The sequence below is a fragment of the Vicugna pacos genome, chromosome 2 (assembly GCF_048564905.1).
Source record: "Vicugna pacos chromosome 2, VicPac4, whole genome shotgun sequence".
NCBI classification, from domain to species: Eukaryota; Metazoa; Chordata; class Mammalia; order Artiodactyla; family Camelidae; genus Vicugna; species Vicugna pacos.
This window is the reverse complement of record NC_132988.1, coordinates 9,786,164-9,798,501: the sequence shown is the minus strand read 5'-3', so window position 1 is coordinate 9,798,501 and position 12,338 is coordinate 9,786,164.

The following is a 12,338-nucleotide window of genomic DNA, read 5'->3' as shown; positions in this document are numbered from 1 at the left end:
TTGGTGGCCTGTTGAAGCCTTCCAGACAAAGGCCGTATCTAGTATGCCTTAACATGAGCTCACCCCTGTTTAACCTGGTGGCGTTATTGATCCCTCAAGTATAAGGCATATCTGTTGAGCTATTTCTTTAGTGTTAGTGAAGATTTTATTCTGATCTGTAATAAGACTTCCTACTTTATTAGGTCATTGTAAGAATTAAGTAGAATAATCTATTTAAAGCATATAGCACTAAGTGTATAATGGAAGTACTTGATAAGTATTCACTGCTATTATTATTTCTACGCATTTCCATGACCATCAGTTATACTTTACTCAGCGAGGAATTGAGGTCAAGTGCTAGACCCAAGAGACACACTAACAGATTTGATCAAAACTTTGGCCAGACTTCCTTCTTCTGTGTGTAAGCAGAGTGAGCAGGACTGTTTGATCAGAGATTTCAGAAGCTCTTTCAGGAAAAAACAAAACAAAATCATAAAACTCTTCTAGTGCTTTTGTATCTTCCCACCCCAAGTGATGCTATTGGTATAAGTAAATGCTGAAAAGTTAGGATATGTCAATCTGACAAGTAGGCACAGAGCTTCAAACCATAACCCCTTTCACATCCTCGCCTGGATTAGTTTTGTCCATTACAAATCTCTGCTTCTTAAGGGATCCAGGTCAGCTAGCCTGCTGAATGTCTACTCAAACCTTTTCTTTTTCACACCTATTCCTAAATTTGTAGGCTTTTTAAGTTATCTGTGAGAGGGTACTTTTTACCCACACACAGCTCAACCTTGCTAAGAGTTAAATGACAGCCCACAAGCTCTAGTATCCTGGTGTGGTGGCCACCAGGTAGATTTGAAGACAGTCCATATTCTTAATCCAATACTCTGCCCTGACTCCCCTCCCTGTAGAGACGTGGAAGAGCTGGGTCCACAGCTCAAACTTCATCTATGAATCTTGAAGCAATTTGAAGATGTTAATCTACACAGCACTTTGGTGGTTTTCTGAAAAGACAGTGACAGGACCTTTGGCTTTCAGACATAAGCAGAGCTGCTTAAGAGCAGTAGCCATATGAGGCCAACGTTTCCATCTGCATCTTTGTGTGGGCCAAGTCATTTCACCAAGCTGATCCTTGGCCAGATGCAGCCTCAACACTTAACCCTGTCTCACTAACCACAAGAAAAAAGAAAAAAGTTTGACAGGATTTACACAAATCCATCTGTGGGGAAGAAAACTTTTGATACGTTTTCCTTTGTATGTCAGTTTCACCATTTTCTCAAGTAAAGGACACAAAGGATTAGGAGCAGCTACCCAAGTCCGCCAAGGACCCCCTGTCTCCATTTCCCTTGGCACAGGAACTAACTCGACGTGCTGAGGTGTTTGACCTGCCCAGGTCATTAGCTCTGATCACCTACCTATGCTTTAGATGAGGTCTTTGCTCCCCCACACAGGGATGAGATCTTACAGGATTTGTTATACTTTGAAATAGAACAATTCCTTAGCTGTGCTTGTAACCATAACCTATAGCTAATACGAGAAACCAGAACACATCACCAGTAAAGAAGATGGAACCATGCAGAGGAACAAGTCTGTGACAGTAGCTGGTAGCAAAAATGACTTTGATTATGTTTAAATCCCATGGTGCAGGAGAACTCATGACGTGATAGGACAGACACAAGCACATCACATGGCAAGAGTCTGGAAACTGAGAATTGCTCCTGTAAAGAAAAGACTCAATTTCACCAAAGAATATAAAACTCTAAGATTCTGTTTTTGTAATTCCTTCCAGTGTAAAGGTAGGAAGAATGAAAAGCATCACTCATTCAAAAATGGGGCATTAAAGACAATGGAAAACTTCTAAAAACTCCTGTTTTCTATCCTAAAGAGTTAGTCTAAAATGTTTTTTGAGTTGTTTTTCTCATTTTAAATTAGGGTTTTTGCTTTTATTATTTTGATTTGGAATCATCTTAGTGCACATAATATATTACGAAGCTTTTCAAATTATTCTTGTGAGACTTTGCTGTTTAGCAAATGGATTTGTCAATACATCAAGGTATTTATTACAGAGTTTGTGGTGTGAAATGAGCTGATGTGCGTCTTCTGCTTCAGACCAATAGAAAATCTTTAATTGAAGGAATTCATTTCTGTGAGTCCAGTTTATTCTACAAATGTTGCTTCCTTGTTTTTATAGTCTTGAAGATTCAAACCACACACCTGCCAATTATCCTGTATCAGAGGTTCCTGGAAAAAATGAAAGCAAATTGTTTACTGCAAAGTTTAATTGGAAATCTTTTGGAATAGGTACAGGAAGTATTCAAAAATAGACTTCACACTAATGTATATCAGGTTAGCAGTTTTTCTGTCCTTTTTTATGGAAAGGAAATTTACTTAATCTATTTTCACTTGTACATAGTTCTATGGTATCTATTTATGTGGTCTGGTGATGTAATACCTCATTATGGCATTATCTAAGACAACATCTTTCTACAGAGTCAGCAATGCTGAGAGAAGAAAAAGCAAGTAAAACTTCTTGACAAATTAGGCGAAGCATTATGAGCTTGGTGTCATTCATCTCAGGTCACACACACACACACACACACACACACACAAACACACACATACACACTTCTACCCACTTTTCTGTTTGTCCATCACAGCTATTAATAGCACTAACCCTAAACTAAATTGTGAAATAATTGGTTTTTTTGCCTTTCTCCTTTTCCCCATAGTGTTCCCTTTTTTCCCTTTTGGCATCAGTACATCTGTCACCTCTCACCATCACCAACTACAGGACCCCACTGTCCTCTCTTCATCCCTAATCAAACTTAGAAATTACCTAATATCAGTTAGAATGAGTAGTGGATTGCACTGCAATACAACAGACCAACTTGATCTTGGTATTATTTTAGCCAAATAATGTCTTCGTACCCTAATCCCTATTCTCTTTCCTCTTAGAATGCATTCCAACACCTTCTATATTATTTCAATCACAACATTTTTGATGAAAAAGTGTGATGTTGAAACGTATCTTTTCCATTAATAGAGGTATTTCTGTATAGCACTGTCAATGGAATGCTTTAATAAAGGACCATGCTGAAAGAGATGAAAAATATTCTTCTTAAACTCTTGACTTTTGGAGACCAAACCTCTAGGAGTCTGTATTATTTGTTCAAATTGTTCACATGGTAATGTGAAAAGATAAGTCTTGAGTTTCCACATGAATCCAAAAATTCAAGCTCAACCCCAGTCTTGGAATTATTTTCTCAAGTAAGGATCCTTTGCCAAGAAATCCTTTCTCATTCTTAAGCTGGTACTAGTCAGCTTCGGGAAGCAGAGAAGCACGTTTAGTGCAGGATATAAGTGGTTAATCAATTCCTGAGCCATCCATATTTCTTCATTTCTTCTGTTAAGATCTTGGTAATAATCCAACCCACAAAATAGAAGTGAATCCAGGCCTCATATGAGAACTCTTCTTCATTGAACTAAAAATGAACCTAAGCTTCCATTTTGAAGTCCTTGTTAAAAGCTAACTAAAATTAAATCATGAGAAATATATTCCTAGTCGTATTTTCTGAAGCAAACTGATCCAAGCCAATTTTATTTTCTTATACTAATCTGAACTGTGTTATACTTGGGTATTTTCTTTTGAGAGTTATGTTTTATTCAGCGGACATTTCTGAGGACACGAACCTCTTCAAGTCGAGCCGGGGATGACAGCCTCTCAGATGGCTCTGAGGGACTGCTCCGAAGAGGTAGGGGAGGAGCTAGGATATATAGGAGCTTTACAACAAAGACCAGGTAGTCGGAACATCAAAGGATTACTGTTAATTAAGGAAAACCAGACATCTCAAGTTAAAGAATTTAGCACTTTTCTATGAATGGGAGGGAGCAAATGTCTGGGCTCATTGAAATCATTCCTTTGACAAGCACCTAGCTCTCTAGGGCCAGTATCCCGTCCTTTCACGTCCCTCAGGGGGTACCAATGGGGATGGCTGCAGAGGCCAGGCTGCCTTCTTATCTGCATCCTGAGTTGGCTGATGACTTGATGGCTTCAGCATTCTTTGTTTGCTGATACGGCTCACAGTAGTTTCTGTTCATGGTGCTCCCCCTTGATGCTAAATTCGACCAATATTTTGGGAGACACTTCATGACCAATTTTGTCCATGGCCCTAGGGAAACTCATTCCTAGATCAGGCAAAGATTTTGCTGATATGTCTCTCAAGGTATTAATTTTTGGATCAGGCCCTGTGGATAACCAAAAGTTCTCTGGATCGCCTGTCTTACTAGTCTATTATGATCCAGGAAATATTTTTCCCTTGTTGCTTCTTCCTATACCTAGAATCACACTATTATAATTATTTTATGTGGGGTTATAAATGTTATTTATTTCACCAATCTTGTCGGAGGCCTAGTTACACATTGGGAAATGCAAGAGACTACAATCTTATAAAATAGAATATAAGTAATACAGCTAGTAACATTAATAAAGTCATACAAAGCATAAACAATTTAGAAACAAAGAACAAATTAAAACAATGGTTAGTATAACTAGTGGTAATCTGGTTGCATACACTTGGGTATTATACGAACCTTTTTCTGTGCCAGAGAGAGGAAATACTGTCAGCCTATTTAAGTTGCAGCTATCCTCTCTGCCCTCAGCACTCTCTAAACTCCTTTCCTGAACTCTGTTTCCCAGAAACTCTTATCACAATTTGACAAACTATACGTATCACTTTTTTTTTTTCCATTTATTGTCTATCCTCTGCCTTGGAATGTAAGCTCTGCTATACTCTCAGGGCTTAGGAAAGTACTGCACATAATATGCCCACAATAATACCATTGGATGGACAAACTGGCAAGATTCATTATGTACATCAACCAAAACATTTACCTCTAGAAATATACTTTTTTTTTCACTTTATTTTTTAAAATTGAAGTGTAGTCGATTTACAGTGTTAGTTTCAGGTGTACAGCAAAGTTACACATATACATTTTTTCAGTTTCTTTTCTATTGTGGCTCCTTTACAAGAAACTGAATAAATTTCCCTGTGCTATATGGTAGGCCCATGTTCAGAAACATACATTTTAACTCAAGTTCATGCAATGTACATTGTAACAGCTGTGTACTAAATCTATATATTAATTTTCATTTCTTTTCCTTTTGAAAGCACAAAATCAATGGTCCCCAGAAATAAGGAAATCCCAGAGAAACTTTCTTTGATTTCAGTCAGTCAGTCGGCCAACATTTATTGAATGACTTCTTTGATAAATACACTGTGATGAATGGGGAGTTGGGGTGGGTAGAAAAAAGAAAAAACTTAAGGCAAGGATTCTGCCTTAAGACTCTTGTAACTAACTTGAACCACAAGAAATAAATCCAGTGTTTTAAGTCAAATTAATTAGAGGGAAACACCAGGTAAGAAAATCTTCACAAATAAGATGAATGCTGACTTGAGTACTTAAGAAAGAGAAAGGCACGTAGTGGGGAAAGAGAGCAGGTTGAGTGGGCAGCAAAGGGCGATTTTAGACAAATGAGTCCAAGAGTGGGTTAATAAGGAAAAGCCAAGACGCCAATGTTAAGGCCAGATCCTGGGCATCCTTGAATGGATGTTAGGCTTTATGTGGAGTAACAGACATTGGAGGAATATGCGTGTGTGTGTAAGTGTGAGTGTGTATGTGTGTGTGCATGCACACATGTGCTTGGCCAGGCAGACATCTGGAGCATTTCATCTGGCATTGTTGTGCAAAAGGAATGACAGGTAGGAGAGCAGGAAGGTTAGTTGGGAAGCTATTTCGAGAGTTCATGTGTGAGACGTTAAAACTGGACGTAGGGTTGTGCTCTCTAAATGAAAAGGAGAACCAAATAGATGGCAAAGATGGAACAAGCATGACTTGACAACCAGTTTGATATGGGGGCAAGGAAGATGAGGTAGTCAGAAATCCTAAGACTTTCAACCTGAGACTCTGGAGAGAGAATTGATAGAAGGAAGAAAGTCACACGAGGTAGATGATGATGTGTGTGGTTTAGGCCTGCCAAGTTTTCAGTAAGAGCAAGATATCCAAGCAAAATATCCAGAAGGAAATTGAAGGTAAGCCAGGACAAGGACACTCTTATAAAGAAAATCACTCAGAAAATTATTGGCCCCTGAAGAAACCAGTAATGCAAGTTTCTGTGAGAGCTACTTTGTTATAAGATGTAAACTAAAAAAAAAAAAAAAAAAAAAAAAAAAGGATAAATTCTCCAGCACATTCTCCACATTTCTCTCAGCATAGGTTGGCATCCCAGTGTTGCTTTCTTAATTTTAAGTTCTAAAATTGTGCAAATAATGCATCATTACATGCTTACAGTGAAAATTCAAACCACTAAGTGATGATATACACCATCCCCTCCCCCAACCCCCTGTGTGTAAACAGAGATTACCCATGGTAATGGTTTCGTGTGTGCCTTTTCAAACATTTTCCTGTGCAGTTACAGACATACGTGATACATATAGAAAAACCTGGGGTTTTTTGTTTGTTTGTTTCACACAGTGGGATCATGCTGTGTGGTACCATCAGCCCATTAGCAGCTGCTAAGGAAGACTTACTGCCAATTTGCTGTAGCTGAGGGGACCCAGGCAGGGGGAGCAGAGCTGCCAGCTGCCAATGCATCCAGGATTTTAACTGATACTAATTTCAGGGAAGATTTTGAACATCAGAAATTTGGCTAATGCATTAGATTAAACAGTACCCTGCCAGATAGATTCTCCATTGCATCTTAGTACCAGGCAACTTTTCCCTCCCCTCTCACCAAAACACACATACTGTTTTAGAAATCTTAGTTTTCCTCTAATCCTTAGGAAGCAAAATTCAAAGTCACTACTTCCCCAGTCAAAATTAGTTTTTTAACATTGGATTTCACATTTCCCAGAAATCCTTGTATTTCTAGGTTCTCTATTTCTGTTTTTTTCATATCCTTTGTTTCAATCTGTACTTGTCTCCATAATTTTTCATTCCAGTTGCCTCGACCAAGAAAGAGGCTTTCTCTTTAAAACCTAGGTACTAGAAAGGTCTTGAAGGGCTAAATTGTGGTGGATATCTGTTCACTGTATGTTGGTTAAGAATTGCTGAAATTTTATTCTTTTGTGTTTTAGTTCCTGATTAAACCTTCCTAAAACTGTAGTAATTACATACCTACTTATAATGATTTACTTTAAAGCATGTTTAGATATTGCAATGACATGCATTTTATTTAGCACAATCCACTTTTAAAGTTCTAACTGTAGGAAGCTATATATGTTCATGATTACAGTTTATTTGAATGTGTAGTATTTTGGGAACAGTAAAGTACCATACTTTGCGGGGGTGGAATGAAAATAATTTATTTTTAAATGAACTAAAGTTTTTTAAAAATGTTCAGTGTCTAGGGTAATCTTGAAATTCATTGGTTCTATTTTATATCATAAGCTATGAATCAAAACATCTTTATACAATGGAATCTCACTAATGTGGTTTTCAAAAATCCATGTCATATGGTCACAACCAACTACTTTGGTAATTGTGGTTATTAAATCATCTTTGAGATTTTTTTTCTCTTACACTGAATTTCATACAAAATAATTTTTGCAAGTAAGTGGAAGTGTCTTTCAGATGACCAGCTGAAAATGATTTATACTTCATCAACAACTTGTCATAATCGTGTTATTAGAAAACAATGGTTGAAGCCACTTTGAAAACTCATCTGGTTTATTCATCTGATTTCATATGGGGGTATGACCGATTCTAAAGGCATTCGGGGAATATTTCAGAACTTTCTCCTGTAACTCATCCCACACTTTTACAGTCCTTGCCAAGATTCAGCGCCCAGTACTGTGTTTGCTTTGGAAACAGATTCAAAAAAATAACCCTCCTGGGAACAGCTTGCCCACCCTGAGGAAATGAGATGTACGTACCTCAAATTATAGGGGAATATGATTCATGAGTGAAAAGATAATTCGGGGATGCAGTTACCCCAGAAACACTTTTCCTCACACAAGAAGGAGAACACAAACGGCAGACCTGGCAGAAACGATGGGTCTGCCCCAAATGGAGGTGAAAAGTGGTAGCTGAGGTTGGACAGGAAAGGCAAGGTGTTTTCCCAGGGGACTCCCAAAGCCTGACTGAGAGGTGGTTTGAAATTGCTCTAATAAGCTTGCAGACACTGAGGCGTTTTAATAGAGGAGTAAAACATGCAGGCGAGATTTATCTGGCTGAAATGGACGGACTTGCTGGGAGTCTTTAGAAGGAAGGGAATTGATTGAGGAGACATTACACATTCAACAAAAGTTTAAAAAAAAATAGATGTGTTCTGTGAGAGCAATTCCACTTCTAGGAATTTATCTTAAAGAGAGAATCATAGATGCACATAATGAGTCAGCTACCAGAATATTAAATCAGTATATTCATACAATAATAAACTGGAAATTGAAATTGACCAAAAGGTGGCTGGTCAAATATTACTATCACACCAATATATAGTGGATGATTATGGGGCCATTAAAATTGATACGTCAAAAGACTACTTAATGTCATAAAAAGATGACACTGATGAAAGGAAAAAGGAAGTTACAAAATACTGTGTATAGTATGATCCTAGGCATGTACTAGGGGAAAAGTGTGCATATGTGTGCAGCTCTGTGTGTGATGGGTAAGGTGAACAAATATGACAGTTTAATGACATAGAAAATGCAATTTTTGTCCTTACGAACATATATTCATTGGTATTATCTTTTCCTGTCGTAAGAGGAAGTGTGGAACGGGCCCATCCCTCTTAGTAAAAAGTCCTTCAGCCAATCATAGACCTAATAAGCCACAACTCAGTCTTAAGTAACAGTCAAAATTCCAAATTAACTTTGTGTTAACTTTTCTTCTCTCCCCAGTCTTTTTCTTCAATGAGTGTGTAGTGGGGGGTAATTAGGTTTACTTATTTATTTTACTGAGGGAGGTACTGGGGATTGAACCCACGACCTCATGCATGCTAAGCATGTGCTCCACCACTGAGCCCTACCCTCCCCCCTCCCCCATCTTGGACTACTTCGGTCTGAAGTCTTGTAGGGAGGAAAGTTGAGGAGAGGGTGAGGTCTTTCTGCAATGCTCCTTAGACTTAGGGTGACTCACCAGGAAATCTGAATTCTAGAACCACCTGTACACACCAGACTAGTAAATTAACCGTTCCAGTTAATTACCTCATGTGAAAAATGGAACTAATAACACTTGGCCTACCTATGTCTTAGATTTATTATGAATACCATAGAAGCAGGACTATTTTGCAGAGTTAAGTAGTGTTTTACTAGCATATTATCAAATACAACGTACTAGTCTAGGGATCCAAAACGCAGATGCCCACAGGAGGCCAGGAAGGTGACCTAAATCTCCAGGTGTGAGATGACGAACAGCAGCCGGCATCTGGCCTTGACGCTGGGAGCAAGGCACTGTGGTGGGGAAGAGGGTAAGCGGAGGGGGGAGTGCTCCTGCCTGGTGGGCGGCGATTCCTCAGATCTGAGCTGCTTGTGTCACGTGGAAACACAGGCCGTGTTGCTAGATCCTCTCATATTTCAAGGGAAGCCACAAATTCTGACTTTTATGTGAAATCTTCTATTTTTCCAATGTTGACAACTGATTTAAAGATCAAATCTATGTTGGTACTTAGAGCAACGAAGTGTGAGTTGAACTAAGAATGAATAAGGTCTAGATTCCGTCCCTGTGATGTTGCTTCGTAATTCGACACTACACTATAGATAACTCAAAGGCGGAGACCTCGACTTTTCCCTCTGTGGTCTTGATATTTTATACAACATCTGACATATTTGGTGCCTAATAAATGCCAATAAAGCTGTGGATGCATGCCACTAAATGGAAAGACTATTTCTGCAGGTGAAGACGTCAAGCAACTCAACGATGCCTTCCCGCCTTGAACAAAAGGGTTCTTTGTATATGACAGTTAATTGTAACAATCTTTCCTTTTATTCTTCCCAACCCATCAAGTTAGAGTAGGGGAAGGAAGTAGAAGACAGCTAAACGAACAGATGCAAAATAAGAGACTAAAGTGAGCAAAGAGTTAAGCTAAATACATAAAATCAGAAGATGTCTGGTTACTCCTGGCGTCCTATCTTATAAGGAGATTGGATTGTCAGATTGAAGTGGGTGGATTTAACTAACTTTAGGTGAAGGAGAAGAAGTGAAGGGCCTCATTGAGGGGGTGTGGGGGTCTCTTGTGGGGACAGCAGGTAGTCGGAGAAGACTTCCTGAGGGAGTGATGTTATTTCATTCAACAAGTACCTATTGGATGTTTATATGGACGACATCAGTGAACAAAGCAAAGACCTTCAACCTTCATGGAGCTTATGTTTCAGTTGAGGACACAACTGACATAAAAATTAGAAGATTATACAGGATGTTGGAAGGTGGGATGGTCAATTTCATGGGCCAATTGGCTCGGGTATGATCCTTAGTCATACAGTCAAACACTAATCCAGGTCTTGCTGCAAATGTTATCCTACATAATCTGGGTAGGCCTGCTCCAATCAGGGGAAAGACCCTAGGAGTGGAACTGAGGCTTTCCTCAGAACAAGAAAGCCCCCCTGTGGACTGCAGCTTTGGCCCATGTGGGCAAGTCCCAGTCTCCCCTTCCTGACAGAATGCCTGGTGGATTTTGGACTTGCCTGACCAGCCCCCATAGTTGCATAAGCCAGCTCCTTGATATATCTCCTTCTGGTTCCACTTCTCTAGTGGATCCTTGACTGGTGCAAAAGGTGATGGGGTACCAGAGAGGCGGTAGTGCAACACAACAAGAGGGAGCATGTTGTAGTATTAAACAGGAGAGTCAGCTTAGGTTTGACTGAGAATGTGAGATTTGAGTAGACTTGGCAGACAAGAGGCAGTGAGGCAAGTCTGTTCCTTTGGGACAATCAGTCTAGGCAGAAAGAACTACTAGAACAAAGTCCTTAAGGTAGGAAATTTGTGTGTGTGTGTGTGTGTGTTTCCTTATTAGAGGCACTGGGGATTGAACCCAGGATCTCGTGTGTACTAAGCATGCGCTCTACTACTGAGCTATACCCCAACCTTCCAGCAGGAAACTTTGAAGAAGGGGGCCAGTTTGGCTGTTGCAGAGTAAGAGTGGGGAGCAGGAGAGGAGATCAGAGAGGTAACGGGCAGGGGCAGAGGTTTAGACCATTGTAAGGACCTTAGATTTTTACTTTGAGTGAACCAGAGAATCATCGCACAGTTTTGAGAGAAGGGTGCATAATCTGACTTATGTTTTTAAAGGATCATTTACTGTGGAAAACAGTATGGAGATTCCTCAAAAGACTAGGAATAGACTTACCATATGACCCAGTAATCCCACTCCTGGGCATATATCCAGAAGGAACTCTACTTGAAAAAGACACCTGCACCCCAATGTTCATAGCAGCACTACTTACAATAGCCAAGACATGGAAACAGCCTAAATGTCTGTCAACAGATGACTGGATAAAGAAGAGGTGGTATATTTATACAATGGAATACTATTCAGCCACAAAAACTGACAACACACCACCATTTGCAGCCACATGGATGTTCCTGGAGAATGTCATTCTAAGTGACGTAAGCCAGAAAGAGAAAGAAAAATACCATATGAGATCGCTTATATGTGGAATCTAAAAAAAAAAAACCATAAATACAAAACAGAAACAGACTCATAGACATAGAATACAAACTTGTGGTTGCCAAGAGGGTGGAGAGTGGGAAGGGACAGACTGGGATTTCAAAATGTAGAACAGATAAACAAGATTATACTGTATAGCACAGGGAAATATATGCAAGATCTTGTGGTAGCTCACAGCAAGAAAAGAAATGTGACAATGAATGTATGTATGTTCACGTATAACTGAAAAATTGTGTTCTAAACTGGAATTTGACACAACATTGTAAAGCGACTATAACTCAATAAAAAATGTTAAAAAATAAAATGCAAGAGTTTTAAATAGATAAAAAAATAAAGGATCATTTATATTTGAAAAGATGACTATGCTGAAAACAGACTATGGTATGGAGGATATAAGGGCAGAAGCAGGGAAATCCAAAGAAGTGTTCTAACAATCCAAGCAGCAGGATGCTTGGACTGAGTCTCAAAGACAGACTTGACATGCAGGTGGTTCACATTTGACTGCCTTCTGCCTATGCCATACCAGTTCTGAAATATTTTTAATATCCCCCTGCTCGAGGGACAAGTAGGAGGTAGGCAGTGAATGCAGCCATGAAAGTTCTAGTCACGTGCAAAGGCACAGGAGCGTAAGAAGGATCAGCATGTTCACAAGTCTCCCAGACCACCAGTACGGCTTGAACCACTGATACAGAAT